The following is a 9,469-nucleotide window of genomic DNA, read 5'->3' as shown; positions in this document are numbered from 1 at the left end:
AATTCTTTTAACAAACCAATAGGGTTCCAAACTCTACTAAGGAGGTATACCCAACAATTCTCCCCCTACCGACTTAGGTGGAGATATCAACCATACCCGCCAAAGTTCGACACTTCAAATGTTTGTCCCTCGACAAAGTCTTTGTCAATATATCCGAAATATTATCATCTATGTGAAACTTTTCGAGTTGCAACAATTTCAAATCTAACACATCACGAATTTAATGGTATCTCACATCAATGTGTTTCAATCTCGAATGAAAAGTAGAATTTTTACTCAAATGAATAGCACTTTAACTATCATAATAAAGCACATACTTTTCTTGCTTCAAATCCAACTCTTGCAAAAATTTCTTCAACCATAACTCTTCTTTGCAAGCTTCCATAATGGCAATAAATTCAGCTTCGGTAGTTGAGAGAGCAACATATTTTTGTAATTTAGATTTCCATACCACAGCTTTCCCTGCAAAAGTCATTAAACACCACGAAATAAATTTCCTAGAATCAACATCACCAGCCATGTCAGAATCTGTGAACCCATCAAGCATCACCATCCCCAAAACACAAACATACCTTCGAAGTCCCTCGAAGATACCTTAAAATCCATTTTACCGCTACCCAATGTTCTTTACCCGGATTAGAGAGAAAACGACTCACTACACCAACGGCGTGAGCAATATCCGGCCTTGTACAAACCATGGCGTATATCAAAGAACCAACTGCTGAAACAGAAGGAATTTTCTGCATCTCTTCCTTGTCTTTCTCACTTGTAGGACATTGATTCGAACTAAGCTTGAAGTGACCCGCAAGTGGACAACCAACCGGCTTTGCTTTATCCATGTTGAATTTCTCAAGAATTTTCTCAATGTAGCTTTCTTGAGACAACCAAATCAGCCCCTCTTTGCGATCACGAACAATTTTCATACCAAGTATTTGCTTTGCCGTCCCTAAATCTTTTATAGCAAATGACTTACTCAACTCCAATTTCAACTTGTTAATCATAGTGTAATCTTAACCCACAATTAACATGTCATCAATATAAAGCAAAAGAATAATAAATTTACCGTTCGGGAAATTTTTCATAAACATACAATAGTCCGAAATGGTTTTAGAAAAACCATTATTCATCATGAAAGAGTCAAATTTTTTGTACCATTGCCACAGGGGTTACTTGAGGCCATACAAACTTTTCTTCAATTTGCAGACAAATTTCTCTTTCCCTTTTTCCACGAAACCTTCTGGTTGCTCCATGTAAATTTCTTCTTCAGGATCACCGTGAAGAAATGTGGTCTTCACATCAAGTTGTTTAACTTCAAGGTTCATACTTGCAGCCATGCCAAGTATAACCCGAATAGACGACATCTTCACAACCGGCGAGAAAATCTCATCAAAGTCAATACCTTTCTTTTGCCCAAAACCTTTCACAACAAGATGTGCTCTGTACCTCAGATTCTTGCTATCATTCTTCAATTTGAAAACCCACTTATTTTTTAGAATTTTCCTCCCTTTAGGCAACTTCACTAAATCATAAGTGTGATTTTCAAGTAAAGAATTCATCTCATCTTTCATTGCCTTTTTCTAATCATCTTTCTTTGCATGCTCAGTTGCTTCTTGGTAGCTCTCAGGCTCCCCTTGATCGGAAATCAACACAAATTCATTGGGAGAATACTTTCTCGAAGGTTTTTGGTCCCTTGTAGATTTCCTTAACTCAAGTTGTGGTAGCGGTTTTTGAGTTGAATGCTCTTCTTCAATTTCAGGCTCAACTTCATTAGGATTAGCATCATCCTCTACTTCTTCAATAGGTGGTTGCACATCTCCCCTATTTTCATCATCAACTGAAGATGAAGGAGATGGATTCATGTTAATGAGATCACTAGTTTTTGGCTCCGGTTGATCACCTTTGCCAAAGTTTTTAATTGTTTGGTTTTCAAAAAACACAACATCACGGCTTTGAATGACTTTCTTGTCAACCGGATCCCACAATCTATACCCAAATTCATCATGCCCATAGCCAAGAAAAATACATTGTCTTGACTTACTATCAAGCTTGGACCTCTCATCATTTGGAATGTGAACAAAAGCTCGGCAACCAAATACTCTCAAGTGCTCATAAGACACATCTTTACCGGTCCAAACTCTTTCTGGAACATCACCATTCAAAGGAAAGGAATCAGATGAATTGATTACGTCAACCGCTGTCCTCATTGCCTCACTCCAAAAGGATCTTGGCAATTTAGCTTGTGAAAGCAAACACCTTGTTCATTCCACAATGGTGCGGTTCATCCTCTCGGCAACGCCATTTTGTTGAGGAGTCTTCTTAACTGTCGTTTGGTGCCGAATGCCTTGGCTGCGACAATACTCATCAAATGGCCCAATGTATTCACCACCATTGTCTGATCGGATGCACTTCAATTTTTGCCCTGTTTCTCTTTCAACCATGGCCTGAAAATGCTTGAATATTTCTAGAACTTGATTTTTAGTTTTTAATAAAAAAGCCCCAACTTTTCTTGAATAATTATCAATGAACGTAACAAAATAAAGTGCACCACTATGTGTTCTAACTTTTAAAGGACCACAAATATCCGAATGAATCAACTCCAAAACATTTTCTTTTCTAGAAGCAACATTTTTATGAAAAGAAACTCTATGTTGTTTACCCGCCAAACAATGAACACAAGTTTTGAGATATGTACCTTTCAAACCGGATAGAAGCTCTTTCTTGAACAAAACTTGTAGCCCATTTTCATTCATATGGCCAAGCCGCTTGTGTCACAATTCGGTAGAAGTATCATCTTTAAGTACATTGATAACACCTTTACAAATTTTTCCTTGCATCGAATAAAGTGTATGAGTCTTCTTACACTTAGCCACCACCAAAGAACCCTTTGTGAGCTTCCATATTCCATCACCAAATTTGTTGTTGTAGCCTTCATCATCTAGCTTCCCAGTAGAGATAAAATTGAGGCGAATGTCGGGAACATGCCTCACATCTTTAAGCAACAACTTGCAGCCCAAATTTGTTTCCAAGCAAACATCACCCATGCTAATAATCTTGGACAAATCTTTATTACCCATTCGAACAGAACCATAATCTCCTTTGGTGTAGGTAGTGAAGAAATCAACTCGAGAAGTCACACGAAAAGAAGCACCGGAATCAATCACCCAATTGCTCTCTTGGCCCACAAAATTGATACAATCATCTTCATAAACGACCATGAGATCATCGATAGTAACTGACGTTGTGTCTTCTTGCTTCTTATCCACACTTTTGTCACTCATTTTCTCCTTATTCTTGAGTTTTCTGCATTCCCGCTTCATGTGCCCTTTCTTATGAAAATAATAGCACTCAATGTCTTTCTTTGAAAAAGAACCATCTCTTGATTTGTCACGACTTTGATCACAACCATGAGGAGTCTTACTCCTCCCCCTTGTTTTGCTTCGGTCTCTCACAACAAATGCTTCTGAATAAGAAGAACTCGCTGATTTTCTTCTAGTTTCTTTATTCAATAAGCTACTAGTGACTTGGCCTATTGTGACAACTCCATCGGGTGCTGAATTACTAACTGTTACAACCAAAGTCTTCCAACTTTTAGGCAAAGAACTAAGTAGCATTAAAGCCTGCAACTCATCATCAAAAACAATTTTCATAGAAGCAAGTTGGTTAACAATACTCTTCATTTCATTCAGATGTTCCGGAATAGGGTTGCCCTCTTTATATTTTAAATTAACCAACTTACGAAACAAAAAAGCTTTATTTGTGGCTGATTTCCTATCATAAAGGCCTTCTAATTTTTTTCATAAATCATGTGCTGAAATTTCAGTAGCAACATGATGAAACACACTGTTATCAATCCATTGACGGATAACACCAATGACTTTTCGATTAAGTCTATTACATTCATCATCTTTCATACCTTCGGGTTTGCCACTATCACCCTCAATAGGCCTGTACAAATCTTTACAAAATAATAGATCCTCCATTTTAGTTTTCCAAGTTACCCAATGGCTTCCATTGAAGCTAGACATGCGACCCACATTCTCCTCCATTGATTTACACAAATAAATAAACCCAAATAAATCGTGACCTCTGATACCAGTTGTTAGGGAAAATATGTGATTCCCCACAAGTAAATCCATTAATGGGAATAAAAACTAATGCGGAAAAATTAAATCAAAAGCAACACAAGAATTTTTACGTGGTTCCCTCAATGTGAGGTACGTTCACAGGATCAAAATTCGATTCCACTATCAACCAAAGAATTCCAAACGAGACACGAATGGTCTCACAAAACCACACTTAGGTGAATTCCAAATAATCACAAATAAACAAGAGGAAAGACCTCACCAAATAGATGAACAAAAATATTCGAAACCAGAGTTGTAGAAGATCCAAAATAATAACTAAAATCAACTTCAAATCAGGAGCAATAACAGCCACAAACCAAGCACAATCAACTCACTGAATTGATCATCACGGCTGCTCCTACACCAAGCAAAAACGGCTGCCTTTTTTTTCTTTAGAAAAACCCAAAACAAAGCCACATATATATATATATATATATATATCTATACCTATATCTATATATGGTTGAGTCTTGAGTTTGTTTTATAAAACTCTAGTTGTATCCAAATTGAATTGGGTCTCTAAAAATTAAATATAATATATTAAAATATATTATATCCAAACCAAACCAAATTAAAATTCTTAAACCAATTGGGTTCCAAACTCCACTAAAGAGGCATACCCAACAGGACCAGCTATGCAATGCACCATTTGAATTGTTTCGGCGAACAGAACTTTGCAGCACTCTCTTTCAAGAAGAATATAATGTAAACTGAAGGAAACATTTGACACGAAGAGCAACACAATTTTCTGGTGTTGAAGAATGAAGGAGATGATCTCATTTTATACACATAGAGAGAGAGAGAGAGGAAAAGGCTCTTGCAACAAATGCAAGAGATTTAATTTTGCAAAACTCCCAATTGATGGCAATTCAATCTATCATCATTATGTTTTTCAAAATTCCCAATATGGCAATTCAATCCATCATCATTATAAAGGAGTTACACCCATTTTATACATGTGTAATGTATATAATTTTGCAACTACCTTTTCCAACACCTCTTTCATGAGGCCAACTTAATGAGTCAATTTCTCATTCAAATATTAATGATTTTTTGGTAATTCTTTTTGTGGTGTAAAAATTTCATTACAAAGAATCTAAACCCACTTTACTCCACCTCAATTGAGAATTGACACCCACTTTAATATTGCATTAAAGTTACCAAAAAATCATTCTTTTTCCAATAATAAAAAAAATGAGACCCACTATTGAAACACTAATTAAATTTATTCCAGGAGCAAGCTATAATTTCTCTTTATTGAGTGACCATCACATGATCACAATCTTTCAAAAAGGTCTATAATTTCTCTCTATTGAGTGACTATCACATGATCACAATCTTTCAAAAAGGTTTGGTTTGTGGACATGAGGTGGGATATGATTTTTAGGGATTGAATATTTTAATTATTTTTTTTTAATTTTTTATGAAAAAATATGAAAAAAGAGAGATGATAATTTATAACTTGTAAAACAAACCTTAGACTTACGGGAGTGCCTCACTTTTATAACCTGCCCTCGTCCCCTAAAAGTCTCACTTCATAAGACTCAAGCACAATACTTATCTCAAACTCTTGGTCTAGATATGGATAAACTCCTCAAGAGCCTTATCCCTATCTGAACTAAGTGCCTCCCTTTATCTAGGACTCTTGTCCTCTATTCAGATATCTCGGATTTCAGTATTATCGCACCATAACTCGGTAATACCACAACCACCTCGGCAACCTGACTTGTCCACGTGGCATCTTGGCCAACATCTCAGCTACGTGGTATGACCCTAAAAATACATCCCTACAAGATCAAATTAGTATTTACGGTTTCATAAAATTTGGAATCAAATTAAATTATAAAAATTTTAGAACCAAACTAGATTGAACAAGTGAACCACGGTTTGATTCGATTTAGAACCACAATTTTTAAAAATATTATCATAATTTATAACATGACAACAAAATATTAAATTACAATCTAAGAATTGTTTAAATAATTGTTTACAACTAACTTTACCACTATATAAGAACAAACTTGCAAAAGTAAAATATTATAATTTATGCATATATTTTATATTAATAAAATATGTGGGTGTTTACGATAAGTAACAAATTATATATTTGTATTTATCTAAACAATCTTGTTTTGTTCCAAATCAAATTTGTAATTATAAAATCACGGACCAAACCATGAAATACGTTTTGCCTATTTTGCGAATCAAAACCAAATCGCGCATGAGAAAACCAAATCAAATTGCATGATTTGGTTTAAATTAGACCGATTTGCAATTTTTTCTATTTTTCTACTCTACCCTATTTTTACCTTCTTAGACAAATGGGTTGTGGACAAGATAATATATATTCTCAAAGTTATCTTGAAATATTAATCATTAATGTATAATTAAAATTAAATAAAAATTTTTAGACTTTACAAAAAAATATCCTCTCCAATGGTAAGCTAAATTCATTGTCAAAACATGACAAAATTAAATTTTGTATCAAATTTAATTTGATGTTTGACATAATTATTTTTTGTCCCATTAAATTTTTATTTTTTTTATTGTTGAAAAACCCAACTAATTTTCTTACAAGGGTCACTACTTTTACAAATCAAAACTCACAGTCATATATTCTAAAACTTAGTGATGTGGAATTTGGTTGTGTCAAAATGACAATTACTATTGGAATGATATAGCTTAAAAATTAACTTTTTTACATTGTAATGAGCTAAAAAAATCATTTTGCAAAAATCATTTTAACTTTTGACAATTGAAATTGAAATTGCACCTGCATTGTCACATTTAGGAAATTGGGAACTTAGCCTAGCAAGCAAGTACTTGCTGAAAAGCATAGTGCTCTCTCTTTTTTCACTCTGTCTCATACTTGTTGGAAGGCAAGCATTTGGGGAGTTGAATGTTTTTTTTTGGATTTTTTTGTGTGAAAAAATTGAGTGACTTTTGATTCTGTGTGTAATTTAACTGATAACAACACATATATATATATATATATATATATATATATAACTTTTTAACCTTTTTTTTTTTTTTTTTTTTTTTTGTAACATCCCGAAAAACACTTGAATAAAAAATTGAGTGTCAAGGCCAGGGCGGCCCTGAGGGCAGGCAAGAGAGGCCTGTGCCTTGGGCACCAAATTTAGGTTGAAAATAGGGGCATCTAAATATAATTTTGTGTTTTAGATATTAAGAAAAAAAAAAAACACCCAAATACTATAAGCCCAGTTGAACTTATTGTGGTTCAATTGTAAACTGGATATTGTTTAACTATAAAGCAAGCAGACCATATTTTTTTTTTGGGCAAATTACAAACACCCCCCTCGAGGTTCGGTGAAAATACAGATTCCCCCTGAGATTTGAGAAATTACATCCCGCCCTCTGAAGGTCAAATTTGTATAACAAATTAGGGGGGAATCTGTATGAAAATAAAAACCTCAGGGGACAATTTGTTATGGAAATATAAACCTCAGGGGGCGGGATGTAATTTCTCAAACCTTAGGAAAAAATCTGTATTTTCACCAAACCTCGAGGGGGTGTTTGTAATTTGCCCTTTTTTTAAACACATTTATAAATAAAAAAGAAGTTATTTTTGAAAGTGTATTAGTAATGCATTTTTTTGATTGAGGAGTTCCTCTAATGAGTGTGTTAAATGTGTCGTTAATTATGTTAGTAGATAAAATGTAGGGTAAATTATAAATACATTTCCTGAGATTTACTTAAATTATAAATTACTTTCTATAGTTTTAGAAATTACATTATGACCCTTAAGATTTCTAATTTCATAACAAATATAGGTCCTTTTATCAATAAATCATCAAATTAATTAACAGTTTTTAATAATGTTAAAATTTTATTTCAATTAATAATTCAGATAATTTTATTAGTGTATAGATGAACAGTTAAAATTTCACTTTTTCAATTAATTCTGTTAAATACAAAATTTTGACAAAGAGATATTTGTAATTTTCCAAACCAAATGAGGCAATTCGTATTTTAAACAAATCTCAATGGATGTATTTGTAATTTACCTATAAATGTATTATTAATTGTGGAGAGCTTGCTAATAAGAGAGAGATGAGAGAGCGGTGAAAATTAACACTATGTTTGAGAACTTATGAGAGAAAAGAAAAGAAATGATTACTAAGTTATAAGAGAAAAGAAAAGAAAAGAAATTATTGTCATTTCTCTCATTCTTGTTTGGATAAGTAAGAAATAAAAAAAAAAGAAGAAATGATTACGATTTCTCTCATTCTTGTTTGGTTAGATTTCATAAGAGAACATAAAAGAAATTATTTTATGTTAGATTACCAAAATAACCTTTTTATATTTTCAATCATTTTATTTCTTTTATTTTTATAAAGACAAAATTAGTATTATAAAAATATTGGTTTCTTTTCTCTTCCAATCTCTTCACTTTTGGGAAGATTGAAAATGAGGATTATACGCGAAATGACGTTTCTCCTCGTTTCTTTCTATTTCTCCATATTTCTCTCTACTTAAGTTATCCAAACAAGTAAGAGAAATATATATCTCTCCATTTCTTTTCTTTTCTTTCCAAACCACTCAATCCAAACCTAGCGTAAGTGGACATAAATTTTATTTATTTATTTTTGAACGTATATACATCATTTAGCACATATTTAACTACATCATTATGGCACTTATTTATTCATTTATAACACATAAAATCAACGACCTATAAATTTTTTTTTTTTTTTGAAGTATTAGCATTAAAAACTGTTGGACTGATGTATTTTTAGAGAGGATATGTGCACAAATGTAATCTCGAAAATTTAAACATAGACCAACTTGTTCATGAATGAAGACAGTGACTTATCTATTATATACAGAAAATGAGCTTTTTAGTGAAAAGTTTTTTATGAGCTCTATATTCTCATTTTAATTTTTTTTAATTTTTTTAATTTTAAATAATTAGAAAAATTTCTATTAGCTAATTTTTATTTGATAATCTCACATCGAGAAAAGAATCCTCATTCTATTTTTTTTAAATTTTCTTAATTTTAAACAATTAAGAAAATTTATATTGACTAACTTTTATTTGATAATCCCATATCGGGAAAAGACGAAAAAAAATGAGTTATTTTACTCATATAAAATAAATCTTATACTCTCATCCCATTTAGTGAGGAGCCTTGTGACAGTTTCAATATCTCATATTAATGTTCTTGATTTTCTTAATTTTAAACAATTAAGAAAATCTCCACTGAATAATTTTTATTTGATAATCCCACATCGAGAAACTAAGAAAAAAATGAGTTGTTTTACTATATAAAGTGAATCTTATACTCCATCCCATTTAATATTGTAGTATTGTGCATGTTTCA

The sequence above is a fragment of the Camellia sinensis genome, chromosome 3 (genome assembly GCF_055761805.1).
Source record: "Camellia sinensis isolate YWXY chromosome 3, ASM5576180v1, whole genome shotgun sequence".
NCBI classification, from domain to species: Eukaryota; Viridiplantae; Streptophyta; class Magnoliopsida; order Ericales; family Theaceae; genus Camellia; species Camellia sinensis.
The sequence above is the reverse complement of the archived record's forward strand: the minus strand, read 5'-3'. Positions refer to the sequence as shown.